Here is a 20,734-nt window from a genome sequence, read left to right on the forward strand (position 1 = left end):
AAACGGTATGGGGGAAGGGGGTCCCAGTAAAACGGTATGGGGGAAGGGGGTCCCGGTAAAACGGTATGGGGGAAGGGGATCCCAGTAAAATGGTATGGGGGAAGGGGGTCCCAGTAAAATGGTATGGGGGAAGGGGGTCCCAGTAAAATGGTATGGGGGAAGGGGGTCCCGGTAAAACGGTATGGGGGAAGGGGGTCCCAGTAAAACGGTATGGGGGAAGGGGGTCCCAGTAAAATGGTATGGGGGAAGGGGGTCCCAGTAAAACGGTATGGGGGAAGGGGGTCCCAGTAAAACGGTATGGGGGAAGGGGGTCCCGGTAAAACGGTATGGGGGAAGGGGGTCCCAGTAAAATGGTATGGGGGAAGGGGGTCCCAGTAAAACGGTATGGGGGAAGGGGGTCCCAGTAAAATGGTATGGGGGAAGGGGGTCCCGGTAAAACGGTATGGGGGAAGGGGGTCCCAGTAAAATGGTATGGGGGAAGGGGGTCCCGGTAAAACGGTATGGGGGAAGGGGGTCCCGGTAAAACGGTATGGGGGAAGGGGGTCCCGGTAAAACGGTATGGGGGAAGGGGGTCCCGGTAAAACGGTATGGGGGAAGGGGGTCCCGGTAAAACGGTATGGGGGAAGGGGGTCCCTGTAAAACGGTATGGGGGAAGGGGGTCCCAGTAAAACGGTATGGGGGAAGGGGGTCCCAGTAAAACGGTATGGGGGAAGGGGGTCCCTGTAAAACGGTATGGGGGAAGGGGGTCCCAGTAAAACGGTATGGGGGAAGGGGGTCCCGGTAAAACGGTATGGGGGAAGGGGGTCCCGGTAAAACGGTATGGGGGAAGGGGGTCCCGGTAAAACGGTATGGGGGAAGGGGGTCCCGGTAAAACGGTATGGGGGAAGGGGGTCCCAGTAAAACGGTATGGGGGAAGGGGGTCCCAGTAAAACGGTATGGGGGAAGGGGGTCCCGGTAAAACGGTATGGGGGAAGGGGGTCCCAGTAAAACGGTATGGGGGAAGGGGGTCCCAGTAAAACGGTATGGGGGAAGGGGGTCCCAGTAAAATGGTATGGGGGAAGGGGATCCCAGTAAAACGGTATGGGGGAAGGGGGTCCCAGTAAAATGGTATGGGGGAAGGGGGTCCCAGTAAAACGGTATGGGGGAAGGGGGTCCCAGTAAAACGGTATGGGGGAAGGGGGTCCCAGTAAAATGGTATGGGGGAAGGGGGTCCCGGTAAAACGGTATGGGGGAAGGGGGTCCCAGTAAAACGGTATGGGGGAAGGGGGTCCCAGTAAAACGGTATGGGGGAAGGGGGTCCCAGTAAAATGGTATGGGGGAAGGGGGTCCCAGTAAAACGGTATGGGGGAAGGGGGTCCCAGTAAAATGGTATGGGGGAAGGGGGTCCCAGTAAAACGGTATGGGGGAAGGGGGTCCCAGTAAAACGGTATGGGGGAAGGGGGGTCCCAGTAAAATGGTATGGGGGAAGGGGGTCCCGGTAAAACGGTATGGGGGAAGGGGGTCCCAGTAAAACGGTATGGGGGAAGGGGGTCCCAGTAAAATGGTATGGGGGAAGGGGGTCCCGGTAAAACGGTATGGGGGAAGGGGGTGCTTGTTGTACTTTGCAGTGGTTTGTTGCATTTTGTTGGGCTTGCTGCATTTGGGGTCTTTGTTGGGTCCCTGTTGTATTTTGTAGGGTGTAGAGCGACATCTGGTGGCGATGGAACTGGCTCGCGATCGAGGCGATGTCCCATCCAAGACTCGATGGCGCCCTCCTAGCCTGAAGACCCGCGGAGATCTCAGTAAAATGGTATGGGGGTGGTGGAGTGCAGGAGTGCAGCAGGAAGCTCTGAAGGGATGTTTTAGCCTCTTTGATAACAATGTCAAAAATGTTAAAGCTTACGTTGTTAAGGTGTTCTCGTTGTGATGGGTTCGGGAATGTTGGAAGATGGTGTCCTAACATTGGGGAACCTGTGGACTGTAAGCTGGCAAACCAGAACCCAGCCCCTGGGTTGGTTATTTAATTGGCATAGTGCCAACTGTGAGCCATTTGGAAACCACCCCTAGTTTTTAAAGCCCATAAAGATAAACGGGTAATGAGGTCACTGCGCTGACTGAGTCTGGTTGTGTCGTGACCTTGGTAGCTGCCAATCAGGTCCGACCTTCCCAGTTACTTCATGGATCCAAAACAGGGGTACGGTGTGGTTCATGGCAAGGTGCGGTATTCCCCACTACTACGGTGACTTCAGCGTATAATGGGAAAAGTCAGGAGATTACCGCAAGGGTAGGCCCAAGCTTTCCTCAACCAGGGATTCTGGGAAGGGATCTTCCGGAATTTGAAGTCTTGTTAAAAACGAGGTTGAGTCATAGAGTCATAGAGTTATACAGCACGGATAGAGGCCTTTCGGCCCATCGTGTCCGCGCCGGCCATCAAGCCCTGCCTAATCTAATCCCATATTCCAGCATTTGGTCCGTAGCCTTGTATGCTATGGCATTTCAAGTGCTCATCCAAATGCTTCTTAAATGTTGTGAGGGTTCCTGCCTCCACAACCCTTTCAGGCAGTGAGTTCCAGACTCCAACCACCCTCTGGGTGAAAAAGTTCTTTCTCAAATCCCCTCTAAACCTCCCGCCCTTTACCTTGAATCTATGCCCCCTAGTTATTGACCCTTCTACTAAGGGAAAAAGCTCCTCAGTATCCATCCTATCTATGCCCCTCATAATTTTGTACACCTCAATCATGTCCCCCCTCAGCCTCCTCTGCTCCAAGGAAAACAAACCCAATCTGCCCAGTCTCTCTTCATAGCTGAAGCGCTCCAGCCCTGGTAACATCCTGGTGAATCTCCTCTGCACCCTCTCCAAAGCGTTCACATCCTTCCTGTAGTGTGGCGACCAGAACTGCACACAGTATTCCAGCTGTGGCCTAACCAGTGTTTTATACAGCTCCATCATAACCTCCTTGCTCTTATATTCTATGCCTCGGCTAATGAAGGCAAGTATCCCATATGCCTTTTTTACCACCTTATCCACCTGTTCCGCCGCCTTCAAGGATCTGTGTACTTGCACACCCAGATCCCTCTGACCCTCCGTCTTGCCTAGGGTCTTACCATTCATTGTGTATTCCCTTGCCTTGTTAGTCCCCCCAAAGTGCATCACCTCGCACTTTTCCGGGTTAAATTCCATTTGCCACTGTTCCGCCCATCTGACCAACCCATCTATATCGTCCTGCAGACTGAGGCTACCCTCCTCGCTATTTACCACCCTACCAATTTTTGTATCATCCGCGAACTTACTGATCATACCTTTTACATTCATATCCAAGTCATTAATGTAGACCACAAACAGCAAGGGACCCAGCACCGATCCCTGTGGTACCCCACTGGCCACAGGCTTCCAGCCACAAAAACAACCTTCGACCATCACCCTCTGCCTTCTGCCACTAAGCCAGTTTTGTATCCAATGTGCCAAGGCACCCTGGATTCCATGGGCTCTTACCTTCTTGACCAGTCTCCTGTGCGGGACTTTATCGAAGGCCTCACTGAAATCCATGTATACCACATCCACTGCGTTACCCTCATCCACACACCTAGCCACCCCCTCAAAAAATTCAATCAAATTAGTCAGACATGATCTTCCCTTGACAAAGCCATGTTGACTATCCCTGATTAATCCTTGCCTCTCCAAGTGGAGACTAATTTTGTCCCTCAGAATTTTTTCCAATAATTTTCCTACCATTGATGTTAGGCTCACTGGCCTGTAGTTCCCCGGTTTTTCCCTACTTCCCTTCTTGAATAATGGTACTACATTAGCGGTTCTCCAGTCCTCTGGCACATCCCCTGTGGCCAGAGAGGTGCTGAATATATGTGTTAGAGCCCCCACAATCTCTTCCTTTGCCTCACACAGCAGCCTGGGATACATTTCGTCCGGGCCTGGGGATTTATCCATTTTTAGGCCAGCTAAAACCGCCAATACCTCCTCCCTCTCGATGTTAATATGTTCGAGCATATCACAGTCCCCCCGCCCTATTTCTATGTCTACTTCGTCCTTCTCCATAGTGAAAACAGATGCAAAAAATTCATTTAGAACCCCTCCTACATCTTCCGGCTCCACACACAGATTGCCACTTTTGTCCCTAATGGGCCCTATTTTTTCCCTAGTTATCCTCTTACCCTTAATATATTTATAAAACATCTTAGGATTTTCCTTTATTTTGCTCGCCAGTGTTATTTCATGGCCCCTCCTTGATCTCCTAATTTCTTTTTTAAGTATCCCCCTGCACTTTTTGTACTCCTCTAGGGCTTCCTCCGTCTTTAGCCTTTTGTATCTGCCAAAAGCCCTCCTTTTTTTCCTAATCCATTCTCGTATATCCCCTGACATCCAAGGTTCCCTGTGGTTTTTGGAACCACCCTTGACCTTTACGGGAACATGTTGCCATTGTATGATCTCAATCTCCCTTCTGAAAGCCTCCCATTGCTCCGATGCGGATTTTCCTACAAGTAGCTGATCCCAGTCCATTTTGGCCAGATCCTGCCTTATCCTATTAAAATCGGCCTTCCCCCAATTTAGAACCTTTATTTCCAGCCCATCCCTGTCCTTTTCCATGACCACCTTAAATCTCACCATATTATGGTCACTGTCACCAAAGTGCTCACCTACTAGCACTTTTTCCACTTGTCCGGCCACATTCCCTAGAATTAGGTCCAGTACCGCCCCCTCTCTTGTAGGACTTTCTACATGCTGGCTCAAAAAGCTCTCCTGGATGCACTTTAAGAATTCTACACCCTCTGAGCCTTTCACACTCTGACTATCCCAGTTAATATTGGGGAAGTTGAAATCCCCCATTATTATTACCCTATTATTTGCACATTTCTCTGAGATTTGCCTACATATCTGTTCCTCTATCTCCCCCTGACTGTTTGGAGGCCTATAGTACACTCCCAGCAAAGTGCTTGCCCCCTTTTTGTTTTTAAGCTCCACCCATATGGCCTCATTAGAGGAACCTGCTAATATATCATCCCTCCTTACTGCAGTAATTGACTCCTTAATTAATATTGCGACACCCCCTCCTCTTATACCTCCCCCTCTGTCTCGCCTGAAGATTCTGTACCCCGGAATATTGAGCTGCCAGTCTTGCCCCTCCCTCAACCATGTCTCCGTGATAGCAACAATATCATACTCCCATGTGTTTATCAACACCTTCAGTTCATCCACCTTATTTGCAAGACTCCTTGCATTAAAATAGATGCCATCCAGCCTTGCCCTTACATATTTGCCCTGTCTACCAAGCTGACTTGTTTTTTTCTCTATAATTGGCAGCACATCACCCCCTATTTCAGCTCCCCTCTGTATCCCATCCCCCTGCCAAGTTAGTTTAAACCCCCCCCAACAGTGCTAGCAAACCTCCCCGCAAGGATATTTGTCCCGCTCTGGTTCAGGTGCAACCCGTCCGACTTGTACAAGTCCCACCTTTCCCAGAAGCAGGCCCAGTGATCCAGGAAAGTAAAACCCTCCCTCCTACACCAACTCTTTAGCCACGCATTCATCTGCTCTATCCTCCTATTCCTATACTCACTAGCACGTGGCACTGGGAGTAATCCAGAGATTATAACCTTTGAGGTCCTGCTCTTTAATCTGTTACCTAGCTCCCTAAATTCTTGCTGCAGGACCTCATCCCCCTTCCTACCTATGTCGTTGGTCCCAATGTGGACCACGACCTCTGCCTGCTCACCCTCCCCCTTAAGAATGCCCTGTAGCCGCTCAGTGACATCCATGACCCTGGCCCCAGGGAGGCAACAAACCATCCTGGAGTCACGTTTGCGGCCACAGAAACGCCTATCTGTTCCCCTTACGATAGAATCCCCTACCACTATTGCTCTCCCACTCTTTTTCCTCCCTTTCTGAGCAGCAGAAGCGTCCCTGGTGCCAGGAAGCTGGCTGCTGCTGCCTTCCCCTGGTGAGTCATCCCCCTCAACAGTATCCAACTTGGTATACCTGTTTGAAAGGGGGATGTCCGCAGGGGTTCCCTGCACTTCCTGCCTGCCTCTGTTGCTCCGCCTGATGGTCACCCAATTTCTTTCTGCCTGTGCAGCCCTACTCTGCGGTGTGAACAACTCGCTAAATGTGCTATCCACGACCCTCTCAGCATCGCGCATGCTCCAAAACTCATCCACCCGCAACTCATGTTAGACACAGACAATAATGAGGAGTTGGCTCAAAATGTTCCTTTTGAAGACCTGGACTTATTACAGGGGATTAGGAAGAAAGGAAAATCTAAAAGAGAGCGGAGGTGGGATTTTGCTTGAGGAGCTAGAGAACAGCTCCCTACTATTTTAGTAGGAGATCAACTCAAAACCCCTTCCACTAGTAGAGAACCTGTGTCAGGGTTCCCAAGAGGACCTTCTTAGGAGAAGGGAAGGCTCCCTAGAGGAGATTCACAAAGGATTACATAGACTATACAGCACAGAAACAGGCCATTCGGCCCAACCAGTCCATGCCGGCGTTTATGCTCCACTCAAGCCTCCTCCCATTCTTCCTCATCTCACCCTATCAAAATATCCTTCTATTCCCTTCTCCCTCATATGCTTATTTGGCTTCCCCTTTATTGCATCTATATACTAATCACTTCAACCACTCCCTGTGGTAGCGAGTTCCACATTCTCACCACTCTCTGGGTAAAGAAGTTTCTTCTGAATTCGCTATTGGATTTCTTGGTGGCTATCTTATATGGATGGCCTCTCGTTATGCTCTTCCCCACAAGTGGAAACATTCTCTCTGTATCCACTCTATCAAAACCTTTCATCATTTTAAAGACCTCTATTAGGTCACCCCTCAGCCTTCTCTTTTCAAGAGAAAAGAGACCCAGCCTGTTCATCCTTTCCTGATATGTATACCCTCGCATTTCTGGTATCATCCTTGTAAATCATCTCTGCACCCTCTCCAGTGCCTCTATATCCTTTTTATAATATGGCAACCAGAACTTTTTTATTCGTTTATGGGATGTGGGCGTCGCTGGCAAGGACAGCATTTATTGCCCATCCCTAATTGCCCTTGAGAAGGTGGTGGTGAGCTGTCTTCTTGAACTGCTGCAGTCCGTGTGGCGAAGGTACTCCCACAGTGCTGTTAGGTAGGGAGTTCCAGGATTTTGACCCAGCGACAATGAAGGATCGGCGATATCATTCTAGATCAGGATGGTGTGTGACTTGGAGGGGAACTTGGAGGTGGTGGTGTTCCCATGCGCCTGCTGCCCTTGTCCTTCTAGGTGGAAGTGGTTGCGGGTTTGGAAGGTGCTGCCGAAGAAGCCTTGGCGAGTTGCTGCAGTGCATCTTGTAGATGGTACACACTGCAGCTACGGTACGCCGGTGGTGGAGGGAGTGAATGTTTGAGGTGGTGGATGGGGTGCCAATCAAGCGGGTTGCTTTGTCCTGGATGGTGTCGAGCTTCTTGAGTGTTGTTGCAGCTGCACTCATCCAGGCAAGTGGAGAGTATTCCATCACACTCCTGACTTGTGCCTTGTAGATGGTGGAAAGGCTTTGAGGAGCCAGGAGGTGAGACACTCACTAAGTGTGGTCTAACCAAGATTTTAAATGGGAACAAGCTAATGACCTGACTTTTCAGAATATGAAAATCGAGGTGGTGTCGGTTAATGGACACATGGTCGAAGGTGAATTAAAATGGGCTGGGCCTTGCTATATCATTGAGAATGATTTGTTGTACAGGGTGGCCAATGAGCATGGGGTAGAGGTAGAACAGCTATTGGTTCCAAAACCATTTCAACAGCTAGTATTAGATGTGACCCATAAACAATTGTTGGGTGGGCATCACGGGTTACAAAAATCCCAGAAGAAAATCTTAGGACAAATCTTTTTGTCCAGGAATTTCTCAGACTTTCAATTGTGTGGTAATTTCTATCCAGAACGTCAATTGGCAGCCCCTAAACCTAATGGATCAAACTAATGGGAAACTTTTGTGCATTGTTACTCATGTAGGACCTGTGGAGCTCGGTATATGATCCCCTGACCAATGGGTTGGTTGAGTGTTTCAATAAAACTTTGAAATATGTGCTAAAGAAAATAGTAGACAGGGGTGGCAAAAACTGGGATGCGTTGTTCCCATACTTAATGGGCCAGACTTTACTGCAGCCAATGAATGAATGGAGCCGGTCATTCGTTAGACCTGCCCGTGCCCACTGAATTCCCATGAGCTTTTGCCCCCCAAGTTGTTGTAAGTGGGAGATCCAAACGGCGCGGCACCCTCCACAGGGCATCTGGGACCCATGTGAACAGGGCAAGCAAGAGGATTTGAGTACAGGAGCCAGGATGTCTTACTACAGTTGTACAGGGCCTTGGTGAGACCACACCTGGAGTAGTGTGTGCAGTTTTGGTCTCCTTACCTAAGAAAGGATATACTTGCCATAGAGGGAGTGCAACGAAGGTTCACGAGATTGATTCCTGGGATGGCAGGACTGTCGTATGAGGAGAGATTGGGTCGACTAGGCCTGTATTCACTAGAGTTCAGAAGAATGAGAGGGGATCTCATGCAAACGCATAAAATTCTGACAGGGCTGGATGCAGGGAGGATGTTTCCCCTGGCTGGGGGATCTAGAACGAGGGATCACAATCTTAGGATACGGGGTAGGACATTTAGGACTGAGATGAGGAGAAATTTCTTCACTCAGAGGGTGGTGAACCTGTTTAATTCTCTACCACAGAGGGCTGTGGAGGCCAAGTCACTGAATATATTTAAGAAGGAGATCGATAGATTTCTAGACACAAAAGGCATCAAGGGGTATGGGGAGAGAGCAGGAATATGGTATTGAGATAGAGGATCAGGCCATGATCATATTGAATGGCGGAGCAGGCTCGAAGGGCCGAATGGCCAACTCCTGCTCCTATTTTTCTATGTTTCTATGTTTCAACTGTGTCTCTCTATAACCAATCAGATTGAAGGATTGTTCACGGACGGCACAGAGCCTGAACCAGGAAGTGTAAGTTAGAATAGTGAACTCGATGTCAAATCATGTAAAGAATGTGAAAGAAAGAGAGTGAAAGAAAGATTGGATTAAGAGAGAAAGAGAAAAGAGACAAAGAAAATATTTTAAAATGTAATTTACTTTTTCTTTAAAATCTCCAACAATTAAAAACTGAAGGACTGGGACTCCACACTTGTAAAAGTACACTTTCAATGCCAGTGATGTAATTTAGCAGTAATTAATACTTATCACGCTGTTAAAAACAGGTTCATCAGACTGAAATCTGCCAGCCCTAACTTTCTGTCACGAGTCTAGTTCTTAGCTATGTCGGTGCAGGAACCATGCCGTGCGATGCATTTGAATGGTGAGCAGGCGGCGAGGTGCCATTTTCAGCAAGCTAATGGCGGAGCGACACATTTCGAACAGCAACTTCTGGATTTTCCCGTCCACACCAGGCTCCTGCCTTCGCCTGAAACTGCTGTGCGACCTGAGCATAAGTTGAGGTGAGCGCCATTAGCCTCACCATTACTTTGACAGTAAATCCTGGCCCTAAGGAGTTTCTGGTCGGCTACGCTGATTATTTCAGCGCAATTCACCCGAAATCTGCCAAACCAGCGCGAAAGATCACGGAATGCCCAGCGCATATCGCATTCAGCGTTTCCGCGATCTTCCGCACTAGTTTAAGACTGCGCTATAAGTCGGCCCCTCCTACAAAACAGGCCACAACCCCGTAATCACCTTTACGGGTTTTCGCTAATTGCGCCCATTTGTGGGCCTTCGAGGAGGCTCTTGAAATTAAGCTGCTTTCTTTAGGCGCAAGGACACCAAAAGCTTTTAAATATTCGTTTCTTAAAAATTTACTAAGAAACGGACTTAGTACACCAACGTAACTAGTAAATGGTTCTGTACAGTTTATTTTTAGTCATTTTTAGTTATTTAAAATCAGGTTACTCACAGGTGGTGAATGAGACATTTGATTAAAAATGGTTATTTTTTTGGTGATAAATCTATTTTCAGCTGTATTATTAAAACTGCACCAGGCTGTCACTCTTAAAGACATCAAGGAGTATTTTTAATGCAAGTGTATTTTTAAAAACTCATTCTAAAATGCTGCCAGATTGCGCTGGTTCATGGTAGATTTTACGTTCGGTGATATGCAAATGAGTTTAAGTGGAAGCATGAGGGGAAAAAAACACTTATTGCCCATCCCTAGTTGCCCTTGAGAAGGTGGTGGTGAGCCACTTTCCTGAACCACTGCAGTCCATGATGGCGATGGTGCTTCCACAGTGCTGGACTTTGTTGCAACTGTTGGGCCATTTCAGAGTCAATCACATTGCAGTGGGTCTAGAGCCACATGCAGGTAAGGGTAAGGGCAGTAGATTTCCTTCTCTAAAGGACATTAGTGAACCAGATGGGTTTTTAACAACAATCTGGTAGTTTCATGGTCACCATTATTGATAAATCCAGCTGTTGCGGTGGGATTTGAACTCATATCTACCAGATCATTAGTCCAGGCCTCGGGATTACTAGCCCAGTACCAATACCACTATACTACTGATCCCCTGTATTTAGTTGGGTTTGTTGTATTTTACTTGTATTTGTTGGATGTGTGTCGAGTCACCCGGCCCTCCACTTGCTGAGTTCTTAAGTTCAGCTGTGCTACTGTGAGGAAGTGCCAAGCAGAGGCCAAGCACCTTCTCCCTGAGCGACCGTCCATCCCAGCCGCAGTCACCCACTTGCTGCTGAGGCTTGCAGAGCAGCCTTGGCAGAGACCTGGGTGCAGGTCGGATCAGCCTGGTGCATAGCACAATGGGTGCTACACGGGAGACAAGGGGAGAAAATAGCTTCAAATAAAGCGAGTTTATCAGTCTGAACCAACAAAAAGATACCGCTGAGGCTTTATACAGTGAAAGTCAGCCCATGGCCAATATGATGCTGTGTTGGATGGTGTCAGGAATGACCAATGTTAGTGTAATTTAGTTTAAATGGATGTTGTTTTTGTGGGAAAGGTTACCCTGTGTAATTTTAGTGGCTTCATCCTCTGTCTTCAGAGCATTTTCTTCTATGTAACAACTTCTCCCAAGTTGGAGAGGCTTGCGAATGAAACCATGCAGGATGGGCTTCGAGCATGTACTAGCCATGATAAAGTTGGGTATTGTTGGGTTTGTTGTATTTCATAGAATCATAGAATGGTTACAGCAAAGAAGGAGGCCATTCAGCCCCTCGAGCCCGTGCCAGCTCTCTGCAAGAGCACTTCAGCTAGTCCCACTCCCTCACCCTTTCCCTGTAGCCCGGCAATTATTTTTCCTTCAGGTACTTATCCAATTCCCTTTTGAAAGCCGTGATTGAATCTGCCTCCACCACCTTTTCAGGCAGTGCCTTCCAGATCCTAACCACTCACTGTGTAAAAAAGTCTTTCCTCATGTCGCCTTTGGTTCTTCTGCCAATCACCTTCAATCTGTGTCCTCTGGTTCTCGACCCTTCCGCCAATGGGAACAGTTTCTCTCTATCTACTCTGTCCAGACCCCTCATGATTTTGAACACCTCTATCAAATCTCCTCTCAACCTTCTCTCTTCTAAGGAGAACAACCTCAGCTTCTACAGTCTATCCACGTAACTGAAGTCCCTCATCCCTGGAACCATTCTTGTAAATCTTTTCTGCACCCTCTCTAAGGCCTTCACATCCTTCCTAAAGTGCGGTGCCCAGAATTGGACACAATACTCCAGTTGAGGCCGAACCAGTGTTTTATAAAGGTTCATCATAACTTCCTCGCTTTTGCACTCTGAGCTGGAATTTGCCAATGGGGAGCTTTTGGAGGCGGAACTCCCACTTGTCGGGTTTTAGCCCCGCCTCCATCAACTTCTGGCCAACCCACGCTATTTTCCCTTGACCTTGTTAAGCCCCACCCAGTGGGCTCAGCAGGCCAATTAAGGGAAAGCCGGTTACAGAGAACGTCAATGTATGACATTTCATCTGTCAAAAATTTTTGACAGATGAATTGTCATTGTTTGACAGCTCTGTGACATTTTCAGTAGTTTGATGAGTTCTTGAATTAAAGACCTCATCAAACCTCTTTCTTTTGCAGAAACTAGATGGTTGTTGCATTGGAGAATGCAGCGGCCATCTGTCATCTCTACTGCGGAGGCGCGAGACTCTCCGCAAACCCACCGATTGAAGCCTGCGAGGAAGAAACAAAGATAAGTATACTTTTTCTAACACTTTCCACTCACCTCACATACTCACCTCTCCACACTTGCACCCATCACTCGCCTCCACAGCACACTTTTGCACCCCTCCGACCCACTGCTCGCCTTGGTGACCCTGGCAGTTTTCAGAGCCTTCGGGAAGCCCGCATGTGTGTGGGCAAAATGGGGATAATCCTCTTATCTGCCGGTTAACAGGCAGTTAAGTGGCTGTAATCCCTTCCTGTCTCCAAGGAGACGGGACCCGGCGCGGGACGGCTTCCCACCTCCTGGCAAGATGGCACGGAGACGGGTTGGGGGCAGGTTGGGCACCCGCCCCCAGATTCTGCCATTTTCCCGGCAGTCCCGCATCCAAACCGACCTCCCCAGGGCTGGCAAAATCCAGCCCTGAGCCTCTATTTATGAAGCCCAGGATCCCATAAGCTTTTTTAACCACTTTCTCAACCTGCCCTGCCACCTTCAACGATTTGTGCACATATACCCCCAGGTCTCTCTGTTCATGCACCCCCTTTAGGATTGTACCCTTTAGTTTATATTGCCTCTCCTCGTTCTTCCTACCAAAAGGTATCACTTCGCACTTTTCTGCATTAAATTCCATCTGCCACGTGTCCGCCCATTCCACCAGCCTGTCTGTGTCCTCATAAATTCTATCACTCTCCTCACTGTTCACTATACTTCCAAGTTTTGTGTTAACTGCAAATTTTGAAATTGTGCCCTGTACACCCACATCCAAGTCATTAATATATATCAGGAAAATCAGTGCTCCTAGAACCGACCCTTGGGGAACACCACTGTGTACCTTCCTCCAGTCTGATAAACAACCGTTCACCACTACTCTCTGTTTCCTGTCACTTAGCCAATTTTTTATCCATGCTGCCACTGTACCTTTTATTCCATGGGCTTCAACTTTGCTGGCAAGCCTATTATGTGGCACTTTATCAAACTTTTGGAAATCCATGTACACTACGTCAACCGCATTGCCCTCATCAACCCTCTCCGTTACCTCATTAAAAAACTCAATCAAGTTGGTTAAACACGATTTGCCTTTAACAAATTCATGCTGGCTTTCCTTAATTAATCCACATTGTCCAAATGACTGTTAATTTTGTCCTGGATTATCGTTTCTAAAAGCTGCCCCACTACCGAGATTAAACAGACTGGCCTGTAGTTGCTGGGTTTATCCTTACACCCTTTTCGAGCAAGGGTGTAACATTTGCAAGACTCCAGTCCTCTGGCACCACCCCTGTATCTAAGGAGGATTGGAAGATTATGGCTAGTACCTCCACAATTTCCACCCTTAGCTCGCTCAGCATCCTAGGATAAGAACATAAGAAATAGGAGCAGGAGTAGGCCATTTGGCCCTTCGAGCCTGCGCCGCCATTCAATAAGATCATAGCTGATCTACCTCAACTCCACTTTCCTGCACTATCCCCATATCCCTTTATTCCCTTAATATTCAAAAATCTACCGAACTCTGTCTTGAATATACTCAACGACTGAGCCTCCACAGCCCTCTGGGGTAGAGAATTCCAAAGATGCACCACCCTCTGAGTGAAGAAATTTCTCCTCATCTCAGTCCTAAATGGCCGACCCCTTATTCTGAGACTGTGAGCCCTGGTTCTAGACTCCCCAGCCAGGGGAAACATCCTCCCTGCATCTACCCTGTCAACTCCTGCAAGAATTTTGTACGATTCAATGAGATCACCTCTCATGCTTCTAAACTCTAGGGAATATAGGCCTAGTCTACTCAATCTCTCCTCATAGGACAATCCCCCCATCCCAGGAACCAGTCTGGTGAACCTTCGTTGCACTCCCTCTATGGCAAGTATATCCTTCCTTAGGTAAGGAGACCAAAACTGTACACAATACTCCAGGTGTGGTCTCACCAGGGCCCTATATAATTGTAGTAAGACATCTTTACTCTTATACTGAATCCTCTTGTAATAAAGGCCAAGATACCATTTGCTTTCCTAATTGCTTGCTGTACCTGCATGTTAATTTTCAGTGATTCGTGTACAAGGACACCCAGGTCCCTCTGAACACCAACATTTCCCAATCTCTCACCATTTAAAAAATACTCTGCTTTTCTATTTTTCCTACCAAAGTGGATAACTTCACATTTCTCCACATTATATTGCATTTGCCATGTTCTTGCCCACTCACTTAGCCTGTCTATATCCCCTTTAAGCCTCCTTGCATCCTCCTCACAACTTACATTCCCACCCAGCTTTGTATCATCAGCAAACTTGGATATATTACATTTGGTCCCCTCATCCAAATCATTGATGTAGATTGTGAATAGTTGAGGCCCAAGCACTGATCCTTGTGGTACCCCATTAGTTACAGCCTGCCAACCCGAAAAAGACCCATTTATTCCTACTCTCTGCTTTCTGTCCGTTAACCAATCCTCAATCCATGCTAGTATATTACCCCCAATCCCATGAGCCTTAATTTTGTTTAATAACCTCTTGTGTGGCACCTTATCGACTGCCCTCTGAAAATCCAGATACACCACATCCACTGGCTCCCCCTTATCTATTCTGCTAGTTACAACCTCAATAAACTCTTAACAGATTTGTCAAACATGATTTCCCTTTCATAAATCTGTGTTGACTCTGCCCAATTCTATTATTATTTTCTAAGTGCCCTGTTACCACGTCCTTAATAATAGATTCTAGCATTTTCCCTACTACTGATGTCAGGCTAACTGGTCTGTAGTTCTCCGTTTTCTCACTCCCTCCTTTCTTAAATAGTGGGGTTATATTTGCTACCTTCCAATCTGCGGGAACCGTTCTAGAATCTATGGAATTTTGGAAAATGACAACCAATGCAACCTGCCCCCAACTCTTTCAAAACCCTAGGATGTAGGCCATCAGGTCCAGGGTATTTATTGGCTTTCAGTCCCATTCATTTCTCCAGTACTACTTTTTTACTAATACTAATTTCTTCAGTTCCTCATTCTCGCTAGATCCTTGGTTCTCCACTATCTCCAGGAAGTTTTTTTGCATCTTCTTCCGTGAAGACAGACACAAAGGGCTCGATTTTATCAATGGGGAGCTTTTGGAGGCGGGACTCCCACTTTTTGGGTTGTAGTCCCGCCTCCATCGACTTGTGGCCAACCCACGCTATTTTCCCTTGATTGACCTTGTTAAGCCCGCCCAGCGGGCTCAGCAGGCCAATTAAGGGACACCTGGCTACTGGTGACGTCAGCGATTGACATTTCATCTGTCAAGAGCTTTTGACAGATGAAAAATCAGCGTTTGACAGCTCTGTGAAACTGTCAAACACGGACAATCTGTCTTCTAACTTGAGTCCTTCTACTCAGACTCAGTTAGAGAGCTCTCCAGACCAGAAAGCAGAGGCTGCAGCTTTTCACAGTTCAGCGGCCATTCTGCTTTCTGTGCCGGTGAGCTCAGGGACTCCCGAGAACTGAAGGGAGGAAGCCTGCAGGAGAAAGTAAAGGTAAGTAAAACTTATTAAAACACTTTACACTTACCTCACACACTTACCTCTGCACACATGCACCCATCACTCACCTGCACAATGGACATCTCGACCCCTCCAACCCCTGCAGACCGACGATCCGCCTCGCTAGCTTGGCGTGGTTCGGAGCCGTCGGACAGCCCACACTTCAGGGCTAAAAATAGGGATTAGGCAAAAACTACCTGTCGGCACTAATCCCCTTCCCGCCTCGAGGAGGCGGCTCCCAGCACAGGTCGAGTACCCGCCTCCTGGGACATTGGCACGGAGGCGGGTTGGGGGCGGGATGGGTTCCTGCCCCCCGATTCTGCAATTTTCCCACCACTCCCGCCTCCAAACCCGCCTCCTTGGGGCTTGGAAAATCCAGCTCAAAGTATTTGTTTAATTTCTCTGCTATTTCCTTATTCCCCATTATAATTTCTCCTGTCTCAGCCTGTAAGGGACCCACATTTACTTTTGTTAATCTTTCCCTTTTTACATACCTATAGAAGCTTTTACAATCTGTTTCAATTTTTTACAATGTCTCTCACTAGTTTACTCTCATATTCTATTTCCCCTTTTTTAAAATCAATTTCTTGGTCCTCCTTTGCTGAATTCTAAAATCCTCCCAATCCTCAGTCTTGCTGCTCCTTTTGGCAGCATTATAAGCCTCTTCCTTTGAACTTATAGGCCTAGAAATTGGCCTGAGGCGCCCGAGCGGCGCAAAGTTCGCCTGGGCGCTGGAATTTGCGCCGTGATCGCCGCATTAGCGATCACCGCAAATTCAGTTGAAGTGCCCCTAGAGGGAGACAGGGCGCGGCTCGAGGCGCTCCGCGTCCCTCTTAGGGCGCTGAAAGTGAATGTCGCAGCGCTACGTGCCGCAGTGCCCCCGCTGCGGCACGGCACGCTGCGGTACTGCAGGCCTTCCTCCCACTGTTAAGGGGGAGGGGCCTGCAACAGCGTGAGCCCCGATCGCGAGTGCCGGCAAAAGAGCCCGGCACCAAGGAGAAGTGCCGGGCTCTCGGGAAACAGCCGGCAATGCTGCAGGGGCGGGGTTAGGAGGCCGGGGACGGAGGTGCTGGCAGGTGGCCGCCGAAAAAGCGGCTGCCCCGCACCTCCACCTTAACTTGCACCTCTGCCGGCGCAGCAAGGCCCCGTGAACCGGGCGCGGGTAGCGAACGGCGCTACAGTGGCGTTCGCTACCAAATATCACGATCGGGGCGCGAATGGGGCGCTGCGCACACCGATGACGTCATCGGTGGCGGCGCAGCGCAAAAGGCTAACGCCACCATTAGCGCCCCTGCTGAATATCGCGGGAGGTGCAGCCAGTGGCGCTACAGCCACTGACTGCCTCTTTAGGCGCTAACAGGTGGCGCTACTCACCCAATTTTTCCCCCATACTATCTTTAACCTCTCTTGTTAGCCATCCCATCTGGTCCTGGTGTCTTAACTACTTTAAGTACAACTTGTGGCGGTACCACCGGTTGTACTTTACATAAAGACACATAATTCCCTTTAACTTACCTTTTGGGGCCGTTGCCCTTTTAACTTACCTGTTGGGGCCATTGCCCCTTTAAGACGCGCCCTAGCGCGCTGACGTCACGTCACGTACGACGTGATGTGCGTGCGCCGGCACAGCCCGGCCTAGCGTCTTCGGCCTCAACGGCCAGCCGACGAGAGCGACGCGATCTTCCGCTCCCGCGGCAAGCATCGGCACAGCCCGGCCTCCCGACTTCGGCCTCAATGGCCAGCGATGCAACGACGCGCATCACGTGACGCCCTAAGCGCGGGAAACGCGAACAACGTGATGACGTCACAACACAAACGCGATGACGTCATCACGCTCCCCACAGGACTGCGAACTCAGTCCTCGTGGAGTCCCCGCTGGGACAAGACCTACACCACGGTGCTCCTACAGTCAGCCATCTTACCTGCTATCTTACCTGCTGTAATTAGCCTGTTCCTGTAAATAAACAACTTGTTAATAGTTTGTCGAAGTCAAACTCTCTTATTTAGTGGCGATCTACACGAACCGCTACAAGCTAGCCTTTCTAGTTCCTGCTCCTTATCACGTTTTATCCCATCCAGTATGTCCACTACCTCCTCTTTCACTATGACTTTGGCAGCATCCTCTTCCTTGGTAAAGACAGATGCAAAGTACTCATTTAATACCTCAGCCATGCCCTCTGCCTCCATGTGTCGGTCTCCATTTTGGTCCCTAATTAGCCCCACCCCTCCTCTTACTACCCGTTTACTATTTATATGCCTATAGAAGACTTTTGGATTCCCGTTTATGTTAGCTGCTTGTTACATTTTGTTGGGTTTTGTTGGGTTCTGTTATATTTTGTTGGGTTCTGTTATATTTTGTTGGGTTCTGTTGTATTTTGTTGGGTTCTGTTATATTTTGTTGGGTTTGGTGTATTTTATAAGAGCCGTGATTATAGATTAAAAACTATATATAGACAATTGAGTGATATTCCAAAACTTGAAAACCTAATTAATTAAATAAAATACAATGGAGATGGCAGGGCAGGTGATGTGTTGCAGGTGAAGCATGTGGGAGCCGGTGGACCCCAGCGTGATCCAGGAAAACCACATCTGCAGTAAGTGTCTGCAGCTCGAGGAACTTTGGCTCAGAGTTGATGAGCTGGAGTCTGAGCTTCGGACACTGCGATACATCAGGGAGGGAGAAAGTTACCTGGACACTGTTCCAGGAGGCAGTCATACCCCTTAGGTTAAGTACTTCAGATTTGGCCCGTGTTCAGGGACAGGAGTGTGTGACTACAAGTGAGGCAGGTATGGGGATCCAGAGGGTAGCATTGGAGGAGCCTCAGCCCTTGCACTTGTCCAACAGATACGAGGTTCTTGCAGCCTGTGTGGACGAGAGCAGGGACTGCAGGGAGGATGAGCAAACTGACCACAGCACCATGGTACAGGGGGCTGTTCAAGTTGGGGGAGTAAAAAGGAATTTAGTAGTGGTAGGGGACAGTATACTTAGGAGGATAGATACTGTTCTCTGCAGCCGAGAGCGGGAATCCCGAAGACTGTGTTGCCTGCCAGGGTTAAGGACATCTCCTCGGGGCTGGAGAGGAACTTGGAGTGGGAGGGGAAGGATCCAGTTGTCATGGTCCACATAGGTACCAACGACATAGGTAGGACTAAGAAAGAGGTTCTGCTCAGGGAGTATGAGCAGCTAGGGGCCAAATTAAAAAGCAGAACCACAAAAAGGTAATAATCTTTGGGTTACTACCTGAGCCATGAGCAAATTGGCATAGGGCCAATAAGATCAGAGTTGAATGCGTGGCTCAAAGACTGGTGTGGGCGAAATGGGTTTCGATTCATGGGGCACTGGCACCAGTACTGGGGAAAAAGGGAGCTATTCCGTTGGAACGGGCTTCACTTGAACCAGGCTGGAACCAATGTCCTGGCAAATCGAATAACTAGGGCAGTAGATAGGGCTTTAAACCAAATAGTGGGGGGGAGGTTTTAGTTGAAAGGGAATTTAGAAAGTCAAAGAGAAAGGAGAAGGCAATATTGCAGGGTAGCGATAGGGGTAATGAGAACCAGAGTGTGACAGGAAGAGACAGAGCGTACAAACATAAGAGAGCACCAGCAAATAGAGTTAGAGTAAGGAAAAATGGTAAAAAGACAAAATTAAAGGCACTTTATCTGAATGCACGCAGCATTCATAACAGGATAGATAAGTTGACGGCACAAATAGAAATGAATGGGTATGATCTGATAGCCATTACGGAGATGTGGCTGCAAGGTGACCAAGGCTGGGAACTGAAAATTCAGGGGTATTTGACATTTCAGAAGGATAGACAGAAAGGAAAAGGAGGTGGGGTAGCTCTGTTAATGAAGGATGAGATCAGTGCAGTGGTGAGAAATGATATTGGCTCAGAAGATCAAGATGTAGAATCAGTTTGGGTGGAGATAAGAAATAGTAAGGGAAAGAAGTCACTGGTGGGAGTAGTCTATAGGACCCCTAACAGTAGCTACACTGTAGGACAGAGTATAAATCAAGAAATATTAGGGGCTTGTAAGAAAGGTACTGCGATAACCATGGGCGATTTCAATCTTCATATATATTGGACAAATCAAATTGGCAAAAGTAGCCTTGAGGGCGAGTTCACAGAATGTATTCTGGATGGTTTCTTACAACAATACATTGTGGAACCAACCAGGGAAAAGGCAATTTTAGATCTGGTAATGTGTAATGAGACAGGATTAATTAATGATCTCATAGTAAAGGATCCCCTAGGGAAGAGTGATCATAGCATGGTAGAATTTCAAATTCAGTTTGAGGGTGAGAAACTTGGGTCTGAAACTAGTGTCCTAAACTTAAATAAAGGCAATTGCAAAGGTATGAAGACAGAGTTAGCTAAAGTGGACTGGGAAAATAGATTAAAGGGTAAGACGGTAGATAAGCAGTGGCAGACATTTAAGGAGATATTTCATAAATCTCAGCAAAGGTTTATTCCAGTGAGAAATAAAGACTCTATGAGAAGGATGAATCATCTGTGGCTAACTAAGGAAGTTAAGGATGGTATCAAATTGAAAGAAAAGGCATACAATGATGCGAAGATTAGTGGTAGGCCAGAGGATTGGGAAATTTTTAGAAACCAGCAAAGGATGGCTAAAAAAATAATAGATTATGAGAGTAAACTAGCAAGAAATATAAAAACAGACAGTAAGAGCTTCTACAGGTATATAAAAAAGGAAGTGAGTAGCTAAAGTAAACGTTAGTCCCCTAGAGGATGAAACTGTGGAATTAATAATGGGAAACAGGGAAATGGCAGAGACTTTGAACAAATATTTTGTATCGGTCTTCACGGTAGAAGACACTAAGCATCCCAATAATAATTGATAATCAAGGTGCTATAGGGAGGGAGGAACTTAAAACAATCACTATCACTAGAGAAAAAGTACTCGGCAAAGTAATGAGACTAAAGGCTGACAAGTTCACTGGACCTGATGGCCTACATCCTAGGGTCTTAAAAGAAGTGGCTGCAGAGATAGTGGATGCGTTGTTTGCAATCTACCAAAATTCCCTGGATTCTGGAGAGGCCCCAGCGGATTGGAAAACCGTAAATGTAACGCCCCTATTCAAGAAAGGAGGGAAA

General features: G+C 47.9%; 1 protein-coding gene across 2 annotated transcripts in view; it reads left to right on the forward strand.

Annotated features, from left to right (window-relative positions):
* The window catches only part of LOC147123796 (ventral anterior homeobox 2a-like), a 93,430-nt gene that overhangs the window by 53,091 nt on the left and 19,605 nt on the right, over positions 1-20,734 (forward strand). Inside the window, exon 1 of one of the 2 annotated variants that reach the window (XR_015075081.1) lies at positions 8,442-9,448. The exons of the other annotated variant lie outside the window; for it this stretch is intronic. The gene's annotated coding sequence lies outside the window, so the exon portion shown is untranslated. Of the gene's footprint in view, positions 1-8,441; positions 9,449-20,734 lie in introns of those variants that run through there. 2 annotated transcript variants of the gene reach the window in all.

The sequence above is a fragment of the Somniosus microcephalus genome, chromosome 2 (assembly GCF_052327205.1).
Source record: "Somniosus microcephalus isolate GS21.2 chromosome 2, FLI_Smic_1.0, whole genome shotgun sequence".
In the NCBI taxonomy this organism is placed as follows: domain Eukaryota; kingdom Metazoa; phylum Chordata; class Chondrichthyes; order Squaliformes; family Somniosidae; genus Somniosus; species Somniosus microcephalus.